General features: G+C 46.0%; 1 protein-coding gene and 1 non-coding gene across 2 annotated transcripts in view; both read left to right on the forward strand.

Annotated features, from left to right (window-relative positions):
- The window catches only part of ITGA9 (integrin subunit alpha 9), a 325611-nt gene that overhangs the window by 124989 nt on the left and 176475 nt on the right, over positions 1 to 24147 (forward strand). The gene's annotated exons all lie outside the window — the stretch shown is intronic.
- LOC134391484 (U6 spliceosomal RNA) lies at positions 17429 to 17535 on the forward strand. The gene has a single exon (XR_010025000.1). It is a non-coding gene; the product is annotated as a U6 spliceosomal RNA (small nuclear RNA).

Genomic DNA, 24147 nt, shown 5'->3' on the forward strand with positions numbered 1-24147 from the left:
AGGGTTCAGTCTGAAGACACATTGTTCCTGGGCATGGTGTCGTCAAGCACAAATATTTAGCTGCTGCCACACCAGCCCTTGTTCTGCTTAGGTCTGTGGTGCAGACATCAGTCTGGACACCCTCCAAGAGATACCTGTCCTGCCACTTGGCATTCACCTGGACAGTCTTGCTGGGTCTGGGAGGCTCACCCTTTTGGCCAAAGTTCAGATGTCACCCTTTGCAGCTCTGTGGGTGGGCCCTAGGGGGAGGAAAGAGGGTAAGCAAGGCCTGCTTTACTCCCTGCTCCCAGAGGTGGAGATGAGGGGTGACCCCTAGTCAAAGCGTTTCCTGTTGAGTCAGAGCCTCCAGCTGATGTGCCCACCCTCCCACCTCTACTCCAAGTCAATGCAGAGAACACCATAGCTGTGTTTTAGGAAGAACTCTGCCAGTGGAAACTCCATCTCCCTTTGTGCAGCCCTGAGGGTTATCAGGGTGGCTCAGATGGAGGAAGTCCTCACCCCTACTGCCCTGCTCTGCCCCACCCTGCCCTGCGGAGGGAGGCCCTGCCCCTGGGAGAGTCTGCTTTCCTCTGGGCAGTGTTGGCCTGGAGGAAACTTACAAGCTGCCCTGGGTTTTGGGGGTAAACAGAGTCCCTGGGTTCTGCTAAGGATGAACGTTGTGATCTGGGAAGGATCCATTTCTCTTCATTTTTCCCCCCCACTTCCTTTTCATCATGTCTGTGTGAAAAAGAAAGCTATTGTTTATTTAAAAGGCCCATTTGCCTAATGCCCCTGGAATTTATTTGCTGGAGCATTTTCCATTTTCATATTCAGTTCAGACTTTGGCTGCAGCTGGGAAGTTATGTAACCTGGGATGGAATGAATCCCATTGGCATCTGGGGACCCTAATGCACCCACCCTTAGCCATTCCTGCAAGGGGGCGAGTGCCCCCCTGGCTGTATATTCAAGTTGCCTCTGTGAGCTACTGGAGGTGGGGAGCTGGGGAGGTGGAGCTGATGGAGGAAGAGTTGGCAGTAGTTAGAAGTGAATCAGAAGGAAGATTAATTTTGGGGACTGAATTCTTAGATCTGCTTTGGGGCTGCCTCCTCCTCAACTGTAGACCATGGGGGTCCAGACCTTCCTCATGTACGAAGCTTGCGCCCTTCCTATCAGCCTGTCTCTGGACCACAGCAAAAAGCCTGAGCATCACTGCTTGAGCCTTGGCAGGATTTGGAAAATGTTTCTGGTACTTTCCTTCCTGGCTAGACTTTGGAATCTGTCTACACACTCCTACCCATCCCCAGCAGTATTGGCCTTAAGGGGCACACTTCCACCCCCGATTCTCAGTCAGAGATCCCTTGATTTCTACTCTGAAAGCTTTTCTGGCTCTACATGAAGTTACTTTGGCAGGGGAGAAAGGAAGGGGTGTTATCCTGGGTTATGAAGGGCTGGAGGTTTAACCTGTCCTGGATTTAAAACAAGGCAAAGATACAGAGTGGTTTGGGACACTGAACTTAGTCCTGGGTGAATAGGGGTGAGGTAAGGAGGGGGCTCAACCCCTGCCTTCCCTCCCTACATCCCCATACTGGAAGATGGTAGAGTCCCCATTCCTTCCTCTAACCTCTCTCTCTCTCTTCCCTTGGTAGCCCAAGATATCTCCCTTGTCATGATTTCTCTGCTTAAACATGCCAGTTAACTCCCATTAAGAACAAGACAACTCTGTGTATACCTGTATTAACATGATGCTAACTGCCATAACAAACCCTCAGTTTTCACTGACTTGATGCACTAGAAGTTTGTTCATTGTTCTCATGTCAGTCAAATAAGGATATTCTTCAGTGGAGGTAACTTCCTCCATGTGGTGATTCTAGGACTCTGGGTTCCTTCCATTGCTGGCTCTGCCATCCTTTAGGGCCTCAAAGTGTTCTGCTTCCTGGGGGCAGGGTGAGAAAGGTGGAGAAGACACCTACTTATTAAACAGTCCGGCCTAGAAACGACTAACCACCCTTCCATTCACTTTCCATTGGTGAGAACTAGTCACATGACTGCAGCTGGCCTCAAAGGAGTCTGGGAAATGTGGTCCCAGCCTGGGCAGTCACCACCATGGTAACTCTACATGGGATCAGTGGTAGGGGATGGAGAGGAGGGGACGTACTTGAGAGATGGGAGAAGATGAAGTCAGCAGGACTCGGTGGCTGAGTATTGCTGGGGCAACAAAGGGAAGTCAGGAGTCCAAGGTCCCCTCAGGTTTCTAGTTTGGAGGACAGGGTGGATGCTGGTACCACTCAAGGAAATGAAGTCTACAGGAAGTGGGGCAGATGTTTGTTGAGAGAGAAGCCTCCTGTTTGTCATGTGCCCAACATGGGTGTGTGCTGTAGGAATATTTTGTGAATACAGGAATGAGTAGAAATGGGAGTAAATGAACTTGAGTCCTTCTGCCAATCCCATGGAGATATAGTTGAGAAAACTATTTGGTAGCTGTACTCCACAGCCTGAAACTGTAGCACCTAATGGGACTGGAGCAATCAGTTGGCAAGTATAAAGCCAGTGATTAGAATGATCAGGGAGGAAAAGCATAATCAGTAGCCCAGTGTCTTAGCTCTGGCTGCCATAACAAAATACTATAAATTGTGTGGCTTACACAATGGAAATTTAGTTTCTCACAGTTCCGGAGTCTGGAAGTCCAAGATCAAGGTGCCAGCATGGCCTGTTTCTGGTGAGGGGCCTCTCCCTCGCTTATAGACAGATACCTTCTCACTGTGTCCTCATGTAGTGGAGAGAGAGAGAGAGCATGCAAGCCCTTTGGTGTCTCTTCTTATAAGGGCACTAATCCCATCATGAGGCCCCCCCCCTTCTGACCTCATCTAAACCTGATTATCTCCCAAAAGGCACCATTTCCAAATACCCATCCTAATGGGGTTAGGGCTTCAACATATGGATTTGGGGAGGACACACTTCAGTCCATAGCACTTGGTAGAGGAGGCCTCCCCAGGCATCGAGCCCTCTTCAGTGTTGGCTTATCTGTTGTCTCTCTGAGCTGGGGAGAGAGGTGAAGGCAACCAGGCTGGTGTCCTGGTCCATCTGCCACAGCTGTTGAGGGTGCCTGCTGTTCTTGTACTGGTACACCTTCCTGCACTCTCCTGGACCTCAGGTTCATTGCTTTAGGGAATGTGATGCCCAGAAGTGCTGGGAGTTGGTGTTACTTAGGCATCTGACCAGAAATAAGCCAGCTACCCCATGCTCCCCTCCCCAGAGATGAGAAGCCAGCTGAGGGCCAAGTCCTGGGCTGCAGCCACAGGCCACTCTGCTACTGGGTTGATCCAGGCTGCTGCTGCCACACGTGGGACCAAGGGTGCCAACATTGCCAGGGAGACTGGGATTGGGGCCCCAGGGGCCATCTGAGCTTCAGGTCACAGCAGGTCACTGGAACAGGGATTTGGGGAGGCTTTGCAGGTGGGGGTTGAGGTAGGGGTCTGGCCCCGTTCCTGTCTAAAGCGTCAGACTGGCAGCCTTCTATTACTATGCCTTTATACAAGGCACGAGAGGAGGGGACACCGCCTGAGGGGAGGGGAGCTGGGGACGGAGGGACTCGTGTCCCTTCCTGTGGGGGAGCCCAGTCAGGAGGAGGGGAGAGCTTAAGGCCAAGATTCCCAGCCGGTGTCTCCCACTGCTCTCAACAAGCTCCTCGGCCTCTTCTCCCTTCCTTCTGTTAAAGCACAAGAAGAATCGACACGAGACTAATATTTGACAGTGAGGAGTAGACAGAATTTTTTAGAGTAGGGAGGTCACTGTTAAGGAAATTTTTGTTTTGCTCTGTTTCTTAACTTCTAAATAATGCTTAAAGTGAAGTGTTTGAGAGACTGCATGATGGAGGTTAAGTGTGAGGACTTGGGAGCCAGATGGCTGGAGTCTGAATCTGAGCTCTGCCACTTACAACCTTGGACAAATGCTTGGTGCCTCAGTTTCCCCATGTGTAAAATGGCAATATCAGTACCCAACTCCTAAGGTCATTATAAGGACTAAATGAGTTAATACTTATAAAGTGCTTAGAACAGTGCCTGGCACATAATAAGGGCCATAAGGTGGGTGTTAAATTTTTAAAAATTAAGTTTAGTTGAGGAATGGATATGTATTGGTTCGTTTCTGTTACTTATAACAGAATACCTGAAACTGGGTAATTTATAAGAAAACAAAATTTATTTTTTTTACAGTTTGGAGGCTGGGAAGTCCACAGTCCAGGGCGCAGATCTGGTGAAGGCCTTCTTAGTGGTGGCTCTAGAGTGATGCAGGGTGTCATATGGCAAGAATGGGCTGAGCAAGAGAGTTAACCTTCTCACTCACTGTCCTTATAAATCAATCAGAACGATGCCCAATACCACCCATTAAACCATCAACTCATTACTCCATGAATGGATCAGTCCATTCACTAGCGTGTGGTCCTCTGATCCGATTTAATCAGGCCCCACCTTTCAATTACCATAATCGTGTTTCCTACCCTCTTAACACTGTTCAATGGGTTCAAGCTTCAAAGAGTTTTTGGAGGACATTCAATCCACAGCAGGTATGAACCAGAGTGGTGGTAATGCCTAGTTCTCATCGGTCTTCTCCATCAAGAATCCCCAGGTCCTTTCTCCAAGAAGATCTGCTTCCTGTTTTTGTACCCCTCGGCAGCTATGGTGTAATGATGGTAATTGTCTAGTGCTGTTTGGAGACTCCATGCAGGGGAAAAATGCTGCTGGGGGAAGTGAATAAGAAGAAAGGACAGCTTGCAGGTACCGTTCTTAATTTAAGATTAAATTGCCTTTAATCCTAAAACAAAACAAAACAAAATCCCAAACCCTGAGGGTTGGTGATGTTATGTCCATTTTACAGATGAGGAAATTGAGCCTCAGAGTGAGTTAGGAAGTTGGTTCAGGACTCAAACCCTAGTTAGTCTAAGGCCCCAATATTTTCACAGTGTCAGGCCTTACCTCCCTCTTGCGGATGCTGTTGTTCCAGTTGCCCTCTGAGTGTGTTTGACCCTAATACTTTCACTCAGATGATCGATCGCCATGTTTGTTGAGCACCTGCTGCCTGTGAGCACTATGGGAAAACAAGATGGCTAAGGCTCGGGCAGTGTTTGAGAGACGAGGGGTGTGAGGCACCTGGAGAACTGCTGGAGACACTGTGGGATTCAGTGTGAAGTTCCTGCTTCTTTCTGGCAGTGCCTGGGAGTCCACAGGGGGAGATGGCACTGGGGCTACAGGCATTGAGGAAAGCTTCCCTAATAGAATGTGTGGTACAGGCTGTGCCCTGAAGGCTGAGTGAGGTTTTAGGATGGGGAGAAGGAAGGAGAGGATTTTGAAGGGATAGCAGGTGAGGATCAAGATCTTTATAGTCAGAGGGAAAAAGAATGCTGGGATAAGATGGCAAAGTGAGATTTAAAACTGGTTAGTGTCCTATAGAGCAATAAAACTGGAATCTTTGGAGGTATCTTTCCACCAGACAGAAGCCATTTAGGGCTTATCAGTGTTTTACAAATTACCATCTAACTTGCAATCATTTGGGTCCTGTATTAGTCCATTTCTGTTGCTTATAACAAAATACCTGGAACTGGGTTGTTTGTAAGAAACTAAATATATTGCTTATAGTTTTGGAGGCTGGGAAGTCCACAATCCAAGGAACACATCTGGTGAGGTGGCTCTGCAGCAATGCAGGGTGTCACATGGCTAGAATGGTACAGAGAGAGACTAGCTTCCTCATTCATTGTCTTTTTAAAGCCACCAGAACCACTCCCATTATTCCAAGAATGGATCAATCCATTCAGGAGGGTACAGTCCTCACAGCCCAATCACCTCTTCAAGGACCCACCTCTTAACTACCACAGTAGCATTTCGCACCCTCTTAATACTGTCACAGTAGGGATCAAATTTTGGGGGATATCAGTCCAAGGCATTCTACCCTGGCACCTCAAAACTCATGTCCTTTTCACATACAAATACATTCATCTCATCCCCAAAGTCTTAATTTGTTTCAACTCAAAAGTCCTAAGTTCAAAGTCTGATCTGTGAAATCAAAACAGGTTATCTACTTCTAAGACACAATGGTGGGACAAACGTAAGGTACACATTCCCATTTAAAAAGGGAGAAATAGGCAAAAGAAAGTGGTAACAGGTCCCAAGCAAGTCCGAAATTCAGCAGGGTAGGCATTAAATCTTAGAGCTGGCAAATCATGTACCTTGACTCCATGTTCGATGTCCTCTGCACACTGGTGTGGGAGTTGGGTCCCCAGGTCCTTGGGCAGCTCTGCTCCTATGGCTTTCCTAGTCTTAGGCCACACTTCCACTCTCTCAGGCTGGTGTTCCACTCTGGTAGCTACACAAGTCTGCGGTCTCCATGGTGGTCCCAGTCCCATGGCTCCACTAGGCATGGCCTTGGTGGGGTTTTTCTGCTGCAGCTCTGACCCCAGCGTTTCTGCTCAGCGTTGCTCTAGTGAAGGCTGTTTGTGGTGACTCTGCCCCTACAACAGATCTCTTCCTGGACCCTTTTTGCGTACATCCTTTGAAACAGGGGTGGAGGCTTCCAAGCAGTCACAGCTCTGGCATTCTTTGAGCCTGCAGATTTAATTCAAACCTGACCCCCAGTGTGATAGTGGGAAATACTATTGTGGTAGTTGAGAGGTGGGTCCTTGAAGAAGTGATTGGATTGTGAGGACTGTACCCTCCTGAATGGATTGATCCATTCTTGGAATAATGGGAGTGGTTCTGGTGGCTTTAAAAAGACAATGAATGAGGAGGTTAGTCTGTCTCTGCACCATTCTAGCCATGAGACACCCTGCATTGCTGTAGAGCCACCTCACCAGATGTGTTCCCTGGACTGTGGACTTCCCAGCCTCTGAAACTCTAAGCAATATATTTCATTTTCTTATAAATTACCCAGCTCCAGATATTCTGTTATAAGCAACAGAAATGGACTAATACAGGTCCTGTTTCAGAGTAAATAGTAAGTAAAACAAAGATACCTTGCCCTGGAGAATCCCATGTCCCTTTGGCAATCTTGTCAAACAGTATTCTAGAATGACATCGAAAGGGCGTTCATCATAGTTTTGTCATATTTCATTTCATTGAGTGAATCTTTCATTTCTAGGAATTCCGCTACACTCTTTTTTAAGGTATTAAACTCTTTGTAAATTTCCTCCTTCCTGTTCTGGATATTTTTTCTTGTTTCCTTGTGTTTTCTTATTGAACGTTCTTTTATCTCTTCGAGTTTTCTTAAGATCATTGCTTGGAATTCCTTTTCAGTCATTTCAAGGATTCCTTGTTCCATGGGATCTGGAATTTGAGCATTACTGTATTCCTTCAGTGGTGTCATATCTTCTTGTTTGTAGTTCTAGTATTTTTTCATTGATGTTTGGTCATCTGGTAGAGGACATGCTTCTATTACTCTGGGGTTAGCTACAAGGATAAAGACTTCCTCCTCTATTTTCAGGTTCTACAGGTGACTCTTCTTATATCAGTGTAGTCAAGTGAGTGGCAGGTTGCCTGTAGAGTGGCCCTTGCTGCTACTGTGGTGGTGAACTGTCCTTATGGTGACAGAAGGTGTGGCAGTGTCTATATCACACCACCTCGGCTCCTGTTCCAGGTTTTTGTGGCCATACACAGCCTTTGGTGCCATGCAAGTCTCAGCTCATCACGGCGGCTGCTGGGCCTGTGGGCGCTTCCCTTCCCTCTGGGCCTTAGACTGGACCCTGGTGCCACGTGGGTCTTTGCTCTCCTTGGTGGTTGCTGGGCTGTGGGCGCTTGGCTTCCCTCCGGGCCTTAGACTGGGCCCCGGTGCCATGCTGGTCTCCTAGTTTTGTCTTACTTCAAATTTGGAAGATTATTGACATCAGGAAGAGCAGCAGTAATATCATGGTTGAGAAAAAGCCAGGTTGGAAGAGGGAGGCAACTGGGTCTCCAACATGTCTGGGATGAACTAGGAGCCCTAGAAGCCTGCATTCTGGGTGGTGGAGGGATAGCAGACTCCACAGGGTCCCATGCTGAACAAGGGGTCAGGCCTGTTCACCACAGAGCCATCAGCAGCCCTCCTATGGCCAGTTCCACCACCAGGCCAAACAGTACCCTTGGCTACCCAAGGGCCAGGCCAGTGGGGGAAAAGACAACTTAGTGAGAAAAGACCATGCAAACAAGAAGTGCAGATGGCAGGGGATTCTGATGGCAGGTGACCAGATTGGAGTCTGAAAACTGCATAGAAAAAATAATTAAAATTGAAAGCAAACAGACTCTGAGCTAAGAAACTTATTCTCCCTGTCCAAAGTGGACAATTCAGAAAATGCTAGAAAAGCATAAACACTGCAAAACAAATTCAGCTAATTAATCTCTTTATTTTAGTAATCAGAGGTGGCACTGGGAATGCTGGTAAGAGCAGTTTGACTCAGATCACCTCGACCTCGCTTGGCTTTTCCTCTGTGTTCTAACAAGTTGTTCCATCTGCTTCTCCATTCATTCCATTCCTTTCCTGGCGTGGTGTTTGAATTTGTTAGCATGATGACCATGTACGCATGAACAAAGCTCTGAGGCAGTTTCCTGCCACCCAGTTTTTAAGAGCTTTTTCTTTGCCCCTGTGTGTGGCAGTGGAAAACAATTTAGCCATCTTCTAGGACTGCTAGCCTGTGTATTTCTCTGCCTCGTTCCCTGGCCCAAGGGACAATCAGGAGCCCCATTTGCTTTTCTCACCATGGCAGGAGGGTTGAACTGCTGCTTCCTGGTTGCAGATGGTTTCTTTCTTCCATTCATTGGGTCAGTCAACAGGCATTTATTGAGCACCCACCATGAGCCAGCATCGTGCAAGGTGCTGGGGATGCAGTGCTGAGGAAAAGCAAACATGGTCCTTGCCCTTCTGAAAGTTCCACTAAATATCAAATAACCTTGTGAATAAATGTCCCCTTCCTGCTATGACACTTGCCAGGAAGAAACATGTTGCTATTAAAGTGTAAAGGGATGTTCACATATGACATTCTCTTGTCAGTTTCCACTGAGCCCCAAGAAGTGGTGAGTCTTTCTTCGTACTGAATTAAGTTGCTTGTCCACTTGGACTTGACAAGAGAAAGGCTGTGACTCAGTTTTGGACAGCACTGAGTGTACAAAGGGATGGGCATTAGAGAGGCCCAGGGAGTTTGGCATTGGAGAAAAGAGGTTTTAGAGAAAGCTGGTGTCATAATGTGGTGGTTTTCCCCCCTGAGCCCCATGGAGGAGAGAATGGAGTATGTCCCTCAAGCCAAGAGAAAGAAGGAGACCACTCAGAGAGCTTGTCCAGGTCTCTTCCAGAGTCTTATGGCACAAAGGTGTATGTCGGGTGGACAGTTTGAAGGGGAGTTAGTGGAGCCGTGAGAATATCCTGCCCTCCCAGAGGAGGAATTGTGAGTGCATCACAGGGGAAAGCTGGCCAGGAGCCATTTAGAAGGGATTGTACCTTAGGTGACCCTGGGGAGGGACGTTGGGACAATACCCAAAACCCAAGGGCCCTGGGACCAGCCAGAGGAGACCTTATCCCTTCTCAGGGGTTGCAGGGGAGGGTCCCAATTCTGGGGAAGCTCCAGAGAGACCTCAAATGTGCCTGAAAAGAGTCAACTTGGAGCACCCACCAAGCCAAGAGAGGTCAGTGTGCAATGCCACCAACCCACAGAAGTGGCCAGAGAGAGTACACTTTAAATATCTGCCATGGCCAGAGAAAACAAGCACCTGAGGATACCTGTTCCAGCCAGGTGTGGCTTTCCCTCCCCAATCACTATTCCACCAAAAGGTATCCTAAAAGGCTGCTAAGAAAGGGGATGAGATAGAAGGTGACTACAGCTTTTTCACCCCACTCATACCCATATCCTAGTAGCCTTCAAAGCCTGAAATAGCCCCAAGCTGGAGGATGCAAGAAAGTTTAAGTGAAAATCGGGAATTTTTTACTGTTACACAGGACTGGTTATTTTAATATTGAATGAGATTATTCTGGAGATTAAAGGGACTGGAAGATTTTCATGATTTAAGAGTGATCTGAGAGATAATGGGACCTGCCCGTGCTTCTGTCCAGGAGACTAGGAAGAAATGGGCCAGCCAAGGTATCTACTGGCTTAGTGGGGGCAAGATGGTACAATCAGTATTGCATTTCAGAAAGATCCGTCTGGCTGCAGGATAGGGAACAGGTATGAAAGGGTAAATGTGGATGCAGGGAGAGCAGGTTGGAAGTTTGTGATGGTGTAATGGTAGAGGTAAGAAAAGGGCAGGCTGCAGAGAAGTCAGGACACAGCAAGGTATAACTCCTGTAGTCTCCTCATCTCTATTATATGCAGAAACCAGGGTCTAATTTAGCTCTGCCTCTACCACCCAGGATCTAATATGTGTGCCTGTCCACAGTAGGTACTCAATAAATGATCGGTGAATGAATATTTGTTAAGATATAATGAGAAAAATGAGTACTGAAGTTTATTTCACTTATCTGTTATAACAGTAATGCTGCACAACAAATAAACTCAAAACTTCAGTGGCATTTAATAATAAGCATATTGTTTATGCATCTGGGGTTAGCAGTGGCTTGGCGAGTTGCCTCTGCTGATTTTGGCAGAGCTTGTTCCCATAGCAGGGAGACAGCTGGCTGTTGGCTCCCTAGACTGGCCTTGGCTGGGGGGACTGGGGCAGCTCAGCTCTGCTCCACATGGATCTCATCCTCCAACAGACTAGCGTAGGTATGTTCTCATGGAGATGGAAGAAGCACAAGAAAGCAGAATTGGGACAATTGATGCAATCATTCCTTTTTTTTTAAATTTATTTTTTATTAGCATATTCATTGTTACAAATCATATTTATTCTTTATGCCTCTTATCCAATCTCTCCCCCTTCTCCCTCTAATAACCATAGATTTGTTCTCTCCATCTGATAGATTAACTGTTCTCTATTGGTCTGTTGCCTAGATGACCTGTGCAGTGCTGAGACAGGTGTGATCAAGTCCTCCCCTATTATCGTAAATCAGATACTTCTACTATTACTCTGGAGTGTGCTTTGTGGCGAGAGGGGACCTCTTCCTTTTTTTTTTTTGTCTCCACTGGTGCCTCCCCTTATGTCAATCTAGTTGAGAGTCTGGCATGTCATCTGCATGGGCTGTGACTGCTGCTATAAAGCCTGCCACTTTTGTGGCAGCCATGGCAATTATGGTGGCTGTGGTGGGCTACCCGCATGAAAATAGTGTTTTTGGTGTGCTCTTTACCTAGTTGTGGCTGGATTCGGCTTCTCCCAGCTCCATGCCTCAGGACTCCAGTGGGGCCCCAGTGTGGTGGCAGCTTGCCTAGTTGTGGCTGGGTTCAGCTTCCCCCAGTTCCATGTCTCATTCTAAGATGTTGTTGTGGAGCAGCTGGGGGGTGGAGAGAAGGAGAAGGAGAGGGGAAGGGGGAGGGAAACAGGGTGGGAAGAGGGGGAAGGGGGGCGTGATCGAGGCCCATAGCCCCTCCATTCCAGCAGGGGAGACCAGGAGGCTTCCAGCAGTGGCAGGGTCGTTGCTGGGCTGGATGCAGATGTCAAGGGTGTGGATGAAGCCCTTGGCCCACCCATCACCCCAAGTCAGGAGTATGGGGTGCTTCCTGCTACAGCTCAGTGGTCATCACTGTGCTGGCTGTGAGTGTTGGATGGGGCATGGCTGAGGCCCTTGGACCCCCACTGCCCTGGCTTAGGAGCCTGGGGCACTTCCTGTGGTGCCCGATGTTCAGTGCTGGACTGGTTGTGGATGTCCTGTGGGGCATGGCCAAGGTCCTCAGTCCCACACCACCCTGACTCAGGAGCCCAGGGTGCTACCAGCAGTGGCTTAGTGGTGGTTGCTGGACTGGTTGTGGATGTTGGGGGGGGTGGTATGGCTGAGGCCCTCGGCTCCAAAATGCCCTGGCTCAGGATACCAGGGCACTTCCTGTGGCAGCTTGGTGATCATCGCTGGGCTGGTTGGGGATGTCAGGGAGGCATGGCTGAGGCCCTCGGCCTTCTCCCCTCCAGCTTGGGAGCCCAGTGGGCTTCCAGTCCTTCTAGGTGTTATAGGTGTTGTTTAGTGATGTTAGACCTTTACTAGTTAATATCAAACTTTGTCTCCGATCTGTGGGTATTTTGTTTTTTCTTTCAGTTCTGTGTTGGATTATTTACTGTTCCCACCACTTAAACTCTGCACTACAACTAATTTGTTGTCCTTTGCTTACTTCTAAAATGGGGGAACTTCCTGTGGGAACCAGCACTTTGAGTTCTGTGGTTGAGCTAAATTGCTGCTTTGCTGCTGATTCCCTGGGGAAGGCTTTTTGTGCAGCTCAGGTTTTAATGGTTAACCTTTTAAGTACCTCCTGGTCTTGTGAGATCCAGTACACCTGGGTTGTGTGGGAATTCTGGTCTGGGCCCGAGTCTTTTCAGCAAACTGCACCCCCTGCAGTTCTGTATTCCTGACCAGTCTCCACTGAGTGGTCCTGTGCTGATCGGAGGGCAGATTAGCTGTCCTTGCTGTGCCCCAGTGGTCCTCCAGAGGGCCCGTCTTCCCCACCGCTCGCACTCCAAACACTTCCCATGGAATGGGACACGTGCAGGTCCCTTGCGATGACTCAACGGCCTCTGAGTGGCTCCTTTTTTCAGTTGTCTGTAGCCCCTCTCACTCCTATGTGGGTCCATGGGACCCCTGTGAGTGGTCTTGTGGGTCTGGGGGCCACCAAGGTCCTCTTTTCCCCTGCTGCTTCCAAGCAACTTCATATGAAGGACACAGCTGCAGCTTTTGCCGACTCCTGGTCCAGTGCTCACCAGCTCCATCCTTGAAGTGGCTGGGATTCAAAATGGTGGGAGTGGTTCTTTCTTTCTCTCATCTTGGCTTTTCCTGCCTTCATGTACTCCATAGGTCTCTCCTGCTCTTCCCCTGAGCTCCAGCGGCCCCAGCTTGGCTGTTGTTGCTTTTTAATAGTTGCAAATTGGTTGATTTGTGGGAGACAGTGACGCTAGGGACCATGTACTCCACTGTCTTGACGTGATCATTCTGACACCGAGATAGACATAGCTTTAAATCCATCTGCAACATACACTTGTAATGTGAACTACAGTGAGTTATTTTTCTTTGTGGCCTAATAGTATCTATCTCCCAGTGAGGATTAAATAACAGCATTAATGTCTCCTTCCTATAGCATCCTGAGAGGGTAAATAATTCTGCCTGTGACACAGTTGTAGAAATAAAAAAGATTATCAAAAGATAAAAAAGAGCTCCCACAGAGGGAAGGGAATTCTAGAAATAGCAGCTACAAAGGCATGGAGGTAGGATAGTGCACAGGCTCTATGAATGAAGAGGTGGGGGAGTGTGTTGAGAGGTGGGCTGAAGTAGTTACCCTGTGCTCTAGGGGGGTGGTACCAGGGAGCTCTAATCTTATTTTGCTGGCAGTGGGGAGCCAAGAAAGATTCTGTAGGAGGGGAGTAATTTATTTCATTCGACAACATTTCTTTGGTACCTACTATATACAAGATATTGTTTAAGGTGCTGGGGGTGCAACAGTGATTGTTAATCAGACAGACTGAGAATCAGACAGGGTGGGCAGGAAGATCTTGGCACAGAATGAGATGAGAGAGAGAGAGAGAGATAGAGATAGAGAGAGAGAGGTCAAGACTGCTGGGGCAGAAGGGATATCAGCCCTGAGATACACTGCTATTGTATGGGGGGTTTTCGCTTGCCGTAAGCAGAGGGCCTGCTCTTAGGCCCTGGGAGTGTGAAGGCCCCTCTGCCTACAGCACCTTTTTTTCATGACCAAATCTGGGTCATGGTGGTGGGCTGAGGAAGGAGCAACTGAAGGGAGGGAAGCTCAGAAGTCTGTGAGGGCCTTTCACACCAGGAACCTCTACTCAAACCTAAGGCTTGGACACCTTTTGGCATATGTTTTTTAAGGGATCCCTGGGGAGGGCTGTATCAGTGGCCAGAAAAGCCCAGCAGGCGGTGCCTTTCCTTTGTCACTTCTTATGCAGACATCTGGAAAGAATTTGTTAAGAATTAAAAGAAAGAATGAAGCAAAGTGAGAGCAACATGGTAAGTGGTCAGAGTTAGGCTGAGATGAGAAGTCAGCAGGAATTCTTGCGGGATGGATTTAGTTCTTCTCCTGAGCAGCAGAAGTGCATTTGTGCCTGGCATGGTGTATCGGTTAGCATTTGCTGAGTAACAAACTTCCTCCAAATGTAATGGCTTAAAACAGCAGCCATTTATTATCACGCACATGTCTCTAGGTAAGCTGGGCACTTCTGATCTGGACCAGGCTTGGCTGGGCTTACTCGTGTGTTGGAGTGCAGCTTGCAGGCTGGCTGGAGGCTGGCTCATCCAGATGTCTTGGAGTTGGCTGGGTGGCAAGGATGACTGGGCCACTGTCTCTCATCATCTAGCAGGCTAGCGTGGGTTTGTGTATATGGTTGGGCAAAGTTCTAAGAGTGAGTGTGGAAGCAAGCAAGGCCTAGGCTTTGGAAGTAGCACGGTGTCATTTCTGATGTATTCTGTTGAGCAAAGTAAGTTCAAGGGGTGGGGAAGTAGACTGTACCTCTTGATGGGAGGAGCTACCATATCATATTTTCAGGACACACATGTAGGGAAGAGTGGAAAATTGTGGCCATATGCCATAGACAGAGCCTGTTGTGGGCTCTAGAGTCACACGGGGCTGTTAAGCCAGCTTTTTCCCCTTAACTACAACCTTCATTCATAAGATGGAAACACTGATAGTGTCTATCTCCAAAGATCATTTTGAGAATTAAATAATGCATGCATGCCTAATGCATAGTAAATGTTCAGTAAAAAATAAGTTTCATGTATTTTGCATTTTCCTCATAACTAATTCTGTATCCTCATTTTTGTAGTTTGGAAAATGTAGTCTCTGAAGGCTTACCCTTCCTTGAGGCAGTGGTGAGACTGTCACTTCTATTGTGGTATATTATGAACTCAGGAGTTGAGATTTGGAAAGCAGTAGGGGATAAAAATTCATTTACACTGGAAATTCAGGAAAGGGAAATCAGACTAAGAGGGAAAGTGGGACTCTCATCTTTGCAGGAGATTCTATGAAATGAGGCTTTCAGGTAAACAGAAGAGCATTTCATTCTTTCTCATTACTTGTCCTTCCTCAAGACTTCCATAACATCCCAACATTGTAAGTACAGTAATTCTAAAATTTAATTTATTTAGTCAATAAAAACAAGCACTCTGTGCTAGGAGCCAGAGACACAAAGGAATACGTGATTAGGGCATTCTCCCTGTATTAAGGGGTTTCAGTTTTATTACCTACCCAGAAACTCTGAGGCTCACCCATTGTCTCTACAGTTATAGATTCTCCAGCAGGATGTTCAAGGCCCTCAACAATATGGTCTCAGTTTACACTGCCATCCTGGTCTCCCTCTGTGTCCTGTTCCTGTGCTGCACTCAAGCCAAAGTACACTTTTCCCTGTGCCTCAAATGTGTCCTTTGCTTTTCTACTCTTCCAAGCAGGCCCAGAACAGGACTGGCTCCTCACTGCAGGATCAGTGGTAAAGAGCAGCCAGGCTGAGCAGCAGGCCTGGGCTGGATATGTGTTTCCTGAGCCAGCCTGTGGCCAGGACCTGCAGGGGGCAGAGTCTAGAGATATGACACAGTTACCTCCACCTCCAAAGGCCTTTACTGACGCTCCCCTTCCCTGCACAACTCGCTGTGATCTGCCACTCCTCAGAGCCCGCCTCACAGTGATCTGTGGTCCAGTCCCTCCTCCCTTTAGGAGCTCCACGTGCAGAAAGCTCTCTTTCTCTTCTGCCTACAGCATCATGCCTCCACGGGCAGTGCACCCCTTCCTAGCAGTCCCACAGGCAGTGAAACGTGTCCGCATATAAGCCTGCCCACGTTTGTGGGGAAAGAGACGCTGCGTAGCCTGCTCCATCCTCTTCTCCCTTGACCTACAATTATTGGGTGAGAAGAGTAGGATATAATACAACCCAAACACTAGTTAGTAAATGGCACAAAGAAGCTGAAGTTATTCATGGACACCAATCCTGTGGCTGCAGAAGGCAGACTTTGAGTGTGGCTCCCTCGTGGGGCTCTGGGGTCTTGGTCTTCCCCATCACTAGTCCTTCTGAGACCCACCCGCAACCTTGTGAGAGTCTAGACTCCTTTTCCTCACACATCCTAGCCTTGTTTTGGAGGGAAAAGGGGAACAGTGGTTCCTTTTCCTCTGTCGTGCCTTCATCTTCCCTTGGAGACTCCAATTCCTCCTTCAGGACATCTTTGCTGAGCAGAAGGGTTCTTAAACGAGACTGTATCTGCTCCGTGGAGGTCTGGGGTAGGCAGGGCAGGGGAGGATGTGCGTGACGCGAACAGACCCAGAGTGGCTCTCTGGGAAAGGAAGCTCCCTCCGCCAGCAGGTAGCACAGAGGCTGGAGGAGTAAAGGTAGCAGGTGAGCACAGGTTCCTTTGTCACCCAGTCAGGTGTCGTTCCCAGAAAGCAATGAGAGAAAATGGAGATGAAGCATAAACATCAAAATTCACTATTTAACCATGAGTTCAACATCAGTAATTCCTCAGAAGGTGCATATTTCTGGGGTAGCTTCATATCTCTAGAAACTACTTATGTTTAGGAATTTTTCTGAAGATTCCACATACAATATTAATAATTTCCAGACACCACAGCTTCTGCTAACCATCCACATAAGCAATATTTCTGGTATTAATATTAATCAAACTTTATTTCTGTTATTAACCAAACTTGAACTCCATTAGCACAGGATTTAATGCAATGCTCACATATATGTCAGAACTGGCATTTCTTTCTTTAATTAGAATCTTGAAGTCAAAATTGATGACTTCATTTTTCTAAAAATGGAACAATATCCCCCAAACACTGTTCTAAATAAAACAAACCAAAAAACACCTTCATTCTTATATCTCATCAATTTATTCAACTAATATTAATTGTGGGCCTCTTAGTAACTGTTTTAGGAACTGGAGATACAAGACTGAGTGAAACGGTGAGGTCCCTGCATGTTGTATTGCACTAATAGAGGCACATGTACCATAGAGCTAAAATATAGGTAACTGTGTTTAGGAACTACAGGCTGCCTGTCACTGCTACCATCTAATGAAGTTTCTTATCAGTATAAAAGGTCAAGAAAATAGGTATAAATAGTGGAAAGTGAAATATAACATTGTCATTGTTTCCTGGTGATACTACCCACCTAGTAAACCAAACAGAATAATGATGAGCTGTTGATTAGTAGGAGATTTCTTAAGCTTAGCTGGATCCACGTATAAATGTCAATAGCTTTTCTATATAACAGTACTTAGAAATTTTAATTTTAAAAAATAACAATTCTCAAAGGCAACAAATGTAAACTATCTAAAAATAAACCTAATAAGAAATGCATAAGACCCATATAAGGAAAACTATAAAATTTTATAAAGGACTTACAGATTTGGCTCAATAAAAATATATACTGTGCTCACTTTGGCAGCACATATACTAAAATTGGAACAATACAGAGAAGATTAGCATGGCCCCTCCACAAGGTTGATACACAAATTCATGAAGCATTCCATATTAAAAAAAAATAAACCTGGAGGCATTATACTATCTGACTTCAAATTATGCTACAAAGCTATAGTAACCAATACAGCATGGTACTGGCGTAAAAACAGACACTCAGACCAATGGAACAGAATAGAGAACCCAGAAATCAACCCACATACTTACAGCCAACTCATATTTGATAAGGGCAGTAGGAGCTTATACTGGGGAAAGGACTGCCTCTTCAATACATGGTGCTGGGAAAACTGGACATCCATATGTAGAAGAATGAAACTAGACATGTACCTCTCCACATATACCAAAATCAATTCAAAATGAACAATAATAACGATAACAAACAGTAAAAAAACAAGTAACCCATTTTGAAAAACAGACAAAGGAGCTGTGTATTAGTCTGTTTCTGTTGCTTATAACAAAATATCCAGAACTGGGTAACTTGTAAGAAAATGAAATTTATCACTTACAGTTTTGGAGGCTGGGAAGTCCACAGTGCAGGGAACACATCTGGTGAGGGTCTTGGTGTCGGTTGATCCAGGGGTCTCACATGGCAGAAATGGTGGAGCAGAGAGAGAGAGATTAACCTCCTCATTCACTCTCTTTTTAAAACCCTCAGAACCACACCCCAACCACCATTATTAATCCATTCACCATGGCATGGTCCTACAGTCTAATCACCTGTGTGAATATTTTCGTGTGAATATTTCTGCTTCACCAAGCATGTTGTGACAGACCCCACTACACTCAGTGCCAGATGTTGCAAGATGCACATCCATTCACCTATCTCCTCTCTTGCCAAAGAGGAACTGAGGCTCAGAGAGGTTCCATTCCTTACTCATGTTATTACAGCCAAAAGGGTTCAAACCTGGGATTTCTGACCCCAGAGTCATACTCTTTCCATCCCACATGCTGCCATATTTTGTCTTGTTGGGCTGGGGAAGGGCAAGGAGCATGCCCACTGATGGATGGAAGAAGCAGCTGCATCCCCCATTTCAGGTGTGTCCCAGCCCAGTCCTACCTGGGGTTTTCCTTATGTCTTATGCCAGAGCTGAAAATCAAGCTACCTGTTTCAGCCAGGAAAGAGACAAAGGATACACCCAGGCAAGTGTTTCTACTGGATGCTGGTTCAGTTGTAAGACATTGTCAAGGTTCCCCTGATGTCTGCTCTCCCAGATCATACCCCCTTCAACCCTTCAGCAAAGATGGGGAGAACCAAACTGTGCTTATTTTTTTTGAGATATTTGGAGTCATAAAGTTTTTGAGTTTTAATTGATGAAGGACTAGGGAGAAACTGAAAACTGCCTGTAGGTAATAGGCTTAGACAGACGCTAACAAGTAGTTAGGAATTGAATCTTCCATTCAGGCAAATTTTTCTACTTTTCTAATAAATCTGCCTCTGGAATTCACCTGATGATTGGAATGATCTATCTCTGTAACTGAGTTTAACACAAAGTGTTAGAAGTTTCTCTTCTGCTCCTTTCTGCCATTTCCTAACACTTTCTGTTAAACTCAGTTACAGAGATAGATCATTCCAATCAGGTGAGTTCTAGAAGCAGATTTATGAGAAGTGATGCTGTACCTTTTGGTGTGTTTTAAAAGCAATTCATGGGAACCTGTACCCTATCACATATAACTGGAGAGTAGAAGAAAACAAGTTCCTTGTGAGGTCAGACGCACGAGCTAAACATGTAGGAAACTTGCTTATAGAAGCAAGTGCTTAGCCAGAGGGTTTTCCACACTGAGGGCTTTGTGTTGCTTTTGGGAATGGTGTAGAAATCACGTGCTTGGTCTTTAATTATAATTCCCCTTTACTGAATGTCCCCTCTCTTTTCTTTATTCACTGCCGAACAGAAACCCAAAAGATGTAGTTTTTGGCAGATGTCCTTGATAGAGTTCAGTATTCCTTACTCCACCCCTTTAAAACCCTAAAAGGAGAGTTAGTCTAAGAAAGTTTAGGAAAATCGTGCAGAGGTCCTCACATCTTGAGAGATCCCTCCTCCTCCCAGCCATGAAAGCGCTGAGGCTTAAGAAAGGCATTCAGTTTTCCATCCGGTTCATTAAATTCTTCAGCTCCTTTACTGAGTCTTCCAATGGGCTGGCTATTCAGAAGTCAATGAAATAGATATGATGACTCTTCATAGAGCTTACCATCTAATAGGAAAGATTGAAAGTGAACAGGTAATAAATAAATAAGTAGAGATTGATCATTATAGGTGCTATGAGGGAAATGACCAGGGTGACATGTTTGAGAAGGGGTCAGTCATGCTAAGTGGGAGGTGGCGGGAAGCACTGCAGGTACAGGGAGCAGCAAACACAGTGGCCTGGAGGCAGGAGCGGGTGTTCAGAGGGGAGCAGGGAAGCCTGCGTGGCCAGAGTTTGGTGGCTGAGGGGGACAGTGAGAGGTGATGGAGAAGTCTTTTCCTCAGGGCCCTGGTGGGCCACGCTCAGTGGGCAGATTTAAATAGAGGAGCAATGGGAAGCTGTTGAAGGGTTTCCAGCAGTTGGGCAGGTGGTTTTGCTTGTGTTTTAAGATCACCCGGGCTCTTGTTTGGAGAATGGACAGGAAAAGAGCAGGGGAGCAAGCAGGGAGCTGAGAGGCAAGAAACTGCCTCCTCCCGGTAGAGTGGAGTGAATTCTAAGTCTGCCTCTGCTACTTCATTACTGTACGACTTTGGGCAGATCTAATCTCTGCTGCTCAACTCTTCACCCCCAATAAAATAGGGGAAAGTATTTTCAAATGTGGTTTCTAGAAGGCATAAGTATTCATAAAGTCCTCTATAAACTTGGACCATATGCTTATCTGAGCTATAATATGATTCATATTGAAAGGAGGTAGACTCCTGCAATGTTGGGAAAAAAATCACTCAGCTGCCCCTATGTGAGCAGCATTTCGTTACAGTCAGAGACTAAAAAGATGCTTTTTTTTTTTTTTTTTTTTTTTATATACTGCCATCACTGTTTCTCTAAGGGAGGGCGGCTGGTTAAAAATCACATGGTGTCATTTATATGTAGTCATTTACTGGAGTAATAACTTGGAATGGTTGAGGCCCCTCCCCACACTTTTCTTTAGTTTCATTCTCTGTTCGCCATCTGTAGGTGAGGCACAAGTGTTATATTGTGTGTATGTGTGACGTGCTGCAAATGTGAGGAATGCCTGAGGGAGGCCCATTAAATGCCCAAAGTTGCTCTCCCCACGACCCCAACATGAGGCCACATGCTTTTAGCACCCAGTCAGTGCCAATGGACCGTTCCTGTCCCCTAGTCTAGCAGGTTGTTGTATTCTTGCCCCACGTACCTCAACATTCTTTGGGTAAAGTCTATAATACTTATTTTGTCTTTGGACAAAACAAGTATATTTTTTATCATGCCTTTGGGCCATTCAGAATCCTTATGTTACAAGGGATTACTCCGTTTCTAATGCAATTTTCTGTTGTGGCACCAAGCAGATGGTGAGATTTGCTGTCTTGTAATCCAAGAGGGTCTCAGAGTTCCAAGACAGACCAACTGAAAAATGTTCCCTGGAATGGTGCTGCAGCAGTGGCAATGTTCTGTGTGTGACCTGTCCAATACGGTAGCCACTGCCTATGTGTGGCTACTGAGCATCTAAAATGTGGCTAGTATGACTGAAGAACTGAATTTTAAATTGTAGTGAGTTTTAATTAAATTTAAATAACTGCACGTGTCTAGAGGTTACTATATTGAACAGCACAGCTCTAGAGGAATGCTTCTTCTCCTGGGCAACTGCTCCTCTGAGCCCCAAGGGTTATGGAAATCCATGAGCTTACAGACCTTTCTATCACCCACCAAGGTTATCACCAGGATTTCTGCATTTCCCACATTTTGGGGAATGCTGTAGCGTATACTTTTTGTTGGACAGTTATGGGGGATTGCCTTCGCCATCTCAGTATTTCACCACTGTTCTCAGTGAGATTAGTGTGATGTTAAAAAGGGGTCCTTGGAAAGACTGTCCACAGAGAGGAATGTACCCCGTCACTGAGTGCTGCTTCAAGCACTGGTTTTTTCCTTTGGATGCTCAGCTCTGGCCATGGAAGACAGCGAGTCTGCTGTGAGGGTAGCTGTCATTTCCTACTCTTAGTGTTTAATATTGTCCCTCTGGCATAGATGCTTGAAAGTCAATGGTTTCTTGGCATGTATCGACTTCTTGGCCTGTTGAGAGAGTTCTGGGGAATGGTGACAGGTGCAGGGGCTATAACAACAGCAGAGCTTGTGGCTCCCTTTATGTTCAGTAAAGAACTGTCAGTGTTTTCAGAGGCCTTTGATGAGTGGCAGGTAGGTAGGAGGGTGGATGAGCTAACAGTGCTCTCCAGAACCAGGAGACACCTTGCACTCATGGTAGCTCAGTTGTCCCTGGAGCAGAAGTTTAAGACAACTCTAGTGCAGATGGGGAAAAAGTAGAGGGACAAAAAAAATTGTTTTGTTGGGCTCAACATTTTTTTATTTCGATCTATAGGTAAGGAAAGAAAGAATGATGATGTGCCCAAGCTTGACGGTAGGATGAGTGTTCATTGTGAATGGCATCTAATTCTCTTCTTTTCTGGAATTTGATATCTGGGCAAATCTTGCCTCCAGATTAAGGCATTAGCATTCAGCATATGGGGCATTAATTTACAATCTGCACAGCAAAAGACCTTTGAGAGATAACAGATGAATGTTCAGTGGCCTGCAGCTTAGTTTTTTGCATGGCCTAGATTTAGAATGTAACTTTTCCTGGAAAGAAAGGGGTTAAAATGTCTGGTGCCGCCTATCATAGTAATGAGGTGTGCAAAGCCCATCAAATCCTGTAAAACAACAGCCCAGAAACATCCCAGACCTGGGAGTGATGTCAAGTGGGTGGGGGCCCTGGCAGATGTGGTCCTGGGAAAGGATGGAAGGCTCTTTTTTAAAAATTTTAACAGGAACCATCTTTAATTTGGGGTTAGCCCTGTTGTCACCACTAGTGGTTATTCCTCAAAGCTATTTTTATTCCTGCCTGGCATGGCCAGACATGGGAAAGCCAAGCAGAGATTTTCAATTACAGGTGACTATCCGACCTGTAGCCAGGGCTTTTTCTACGTGGCACATCTTTATTCACATTCCAGCTTTGAGCTGATCTGCATATAAACAGGTGATCTGGGGGTGTGTAGGGGTATCTGTTCTTTGTGGCTCTATTTCCAGATGTGTTTTTAAAGATTATAGTCAAATTAGGGCCGGCCAGTTGCTCACCTGAGAGAGCATGGTGCTTGTAACACCAGGGTCACAAGTTTGGAACCTCTTACTGGCAAGCCACCAAAACAAAAAAAAAGTCAAATGGTCAAATTTACCTTTGCTGGGAAGGATAGTGACTTCTCATAAAAAGCCTCAATCATTTATGTTTCCCTTTCCAATATAAAAAAGTGTTATTAATATACCCTTTTAAAAGGTTAAGATCAAACAGATCATAAATGCAGCATAAATACTATTTCAGGAACATAAAATCCAGCTATTTCTACTAACAGAAAGTGCCTATATGGAATACCAATGCAAATAAACAGATTTAGTGGAAAATGACTCAACCAACTAAGACTGACAAAACAAACAAAACCATTTTCATCATCTTTGCTTCTAGTTATATCAAGAACGCTAGTTCATGGACTCCCGATAGTTCATCTGAACTGTGTGAATCATTTTAAACAGGTTTGTCCTTGGGACCCCAGATAGCCCATCGGTACTTTTAGATTAGTTTGTCCTTGGTTCAAATAGGGCTGGGTTTAAAGTTTCTGGAGACACTTCCCTATTCCAATAAAAGGCTTTTACTGGACTTTTCAGTGACATGGAGTTGAAGACATAAATACTGTTTTATATAGTAAGCAGGACCAACTCTTTTATGGTGTGTTTTATAAGTCTAGAGGATTGTTTTGTTTCTTTGAGGTTTTCTTTGAAACCTCAGATTAGGGTAGTCCTTGAAGTGGAGTCCTTGAAGTCCCGGTGTTATCTGTCTCAAGCGTACGGGGGGAGTCAGGCAGACAGATGGACCCCAGAACTCCCATGTCCTGGGATCCAAGGCTGGTGTCTTGTGTTTGGAAGGGCCTCAGCCTTCTGTGTCATGCTGCACTAAGGTACAGGCCAATATCCCCAAAACGTGTCACTCCCTCAAAGTAAGTGGTGTTACACCCTTACTTTTCATCCATGGAGGAACACATTCTGCACTAGGATCACAGAATTAGTCCCATCCCTACCTGTCCTGGGAGATGGGGCACGCTCTATGCTTGTCTGCCTCTACGCCGTCACCCCACTCTCATTTCCTGCCCTCTCACTTCCTCCTGTCACATACTCCACCTATCCTTTAATTCGACAGGGAAGGATTTCTTCTTATGAATTTTCATAGCACTTGTGTCTCTTTAGGTTTGGGTCAGAACTATTTGTAAACAGGTCTTGTCCCATCTAAACAAAAATTGGAAGCTTCCCAAGAGGCAGGATGATATGTTATTCACCTACTGCATTCTGCCCTGCTTGGAGTACATTCTAAATAAGTATTTGTTGAATGACTAAGTATGAATTAACACCTATGTGTGCATCCTGTGCCAGGCACAGTGGAAGATTTATCAAAGAACGACATGGTACCCACCCATGACACTCTCAAATAACCGTGCATA

Source organism: Cynocephalus volans, chromosome 11 (assembly GCF_027409185.1).
Source record: "Cynocephalus volans isolate mCynVol1 chromosome 11, mCynVol1.pri, whole genome shotgun sequence".
NCBI lineage: Eukaryota > Metazoa > Chordata > Mammalia > Dermoptera > Cynocephalidae > Cynocephalus > Cynocephalus volans.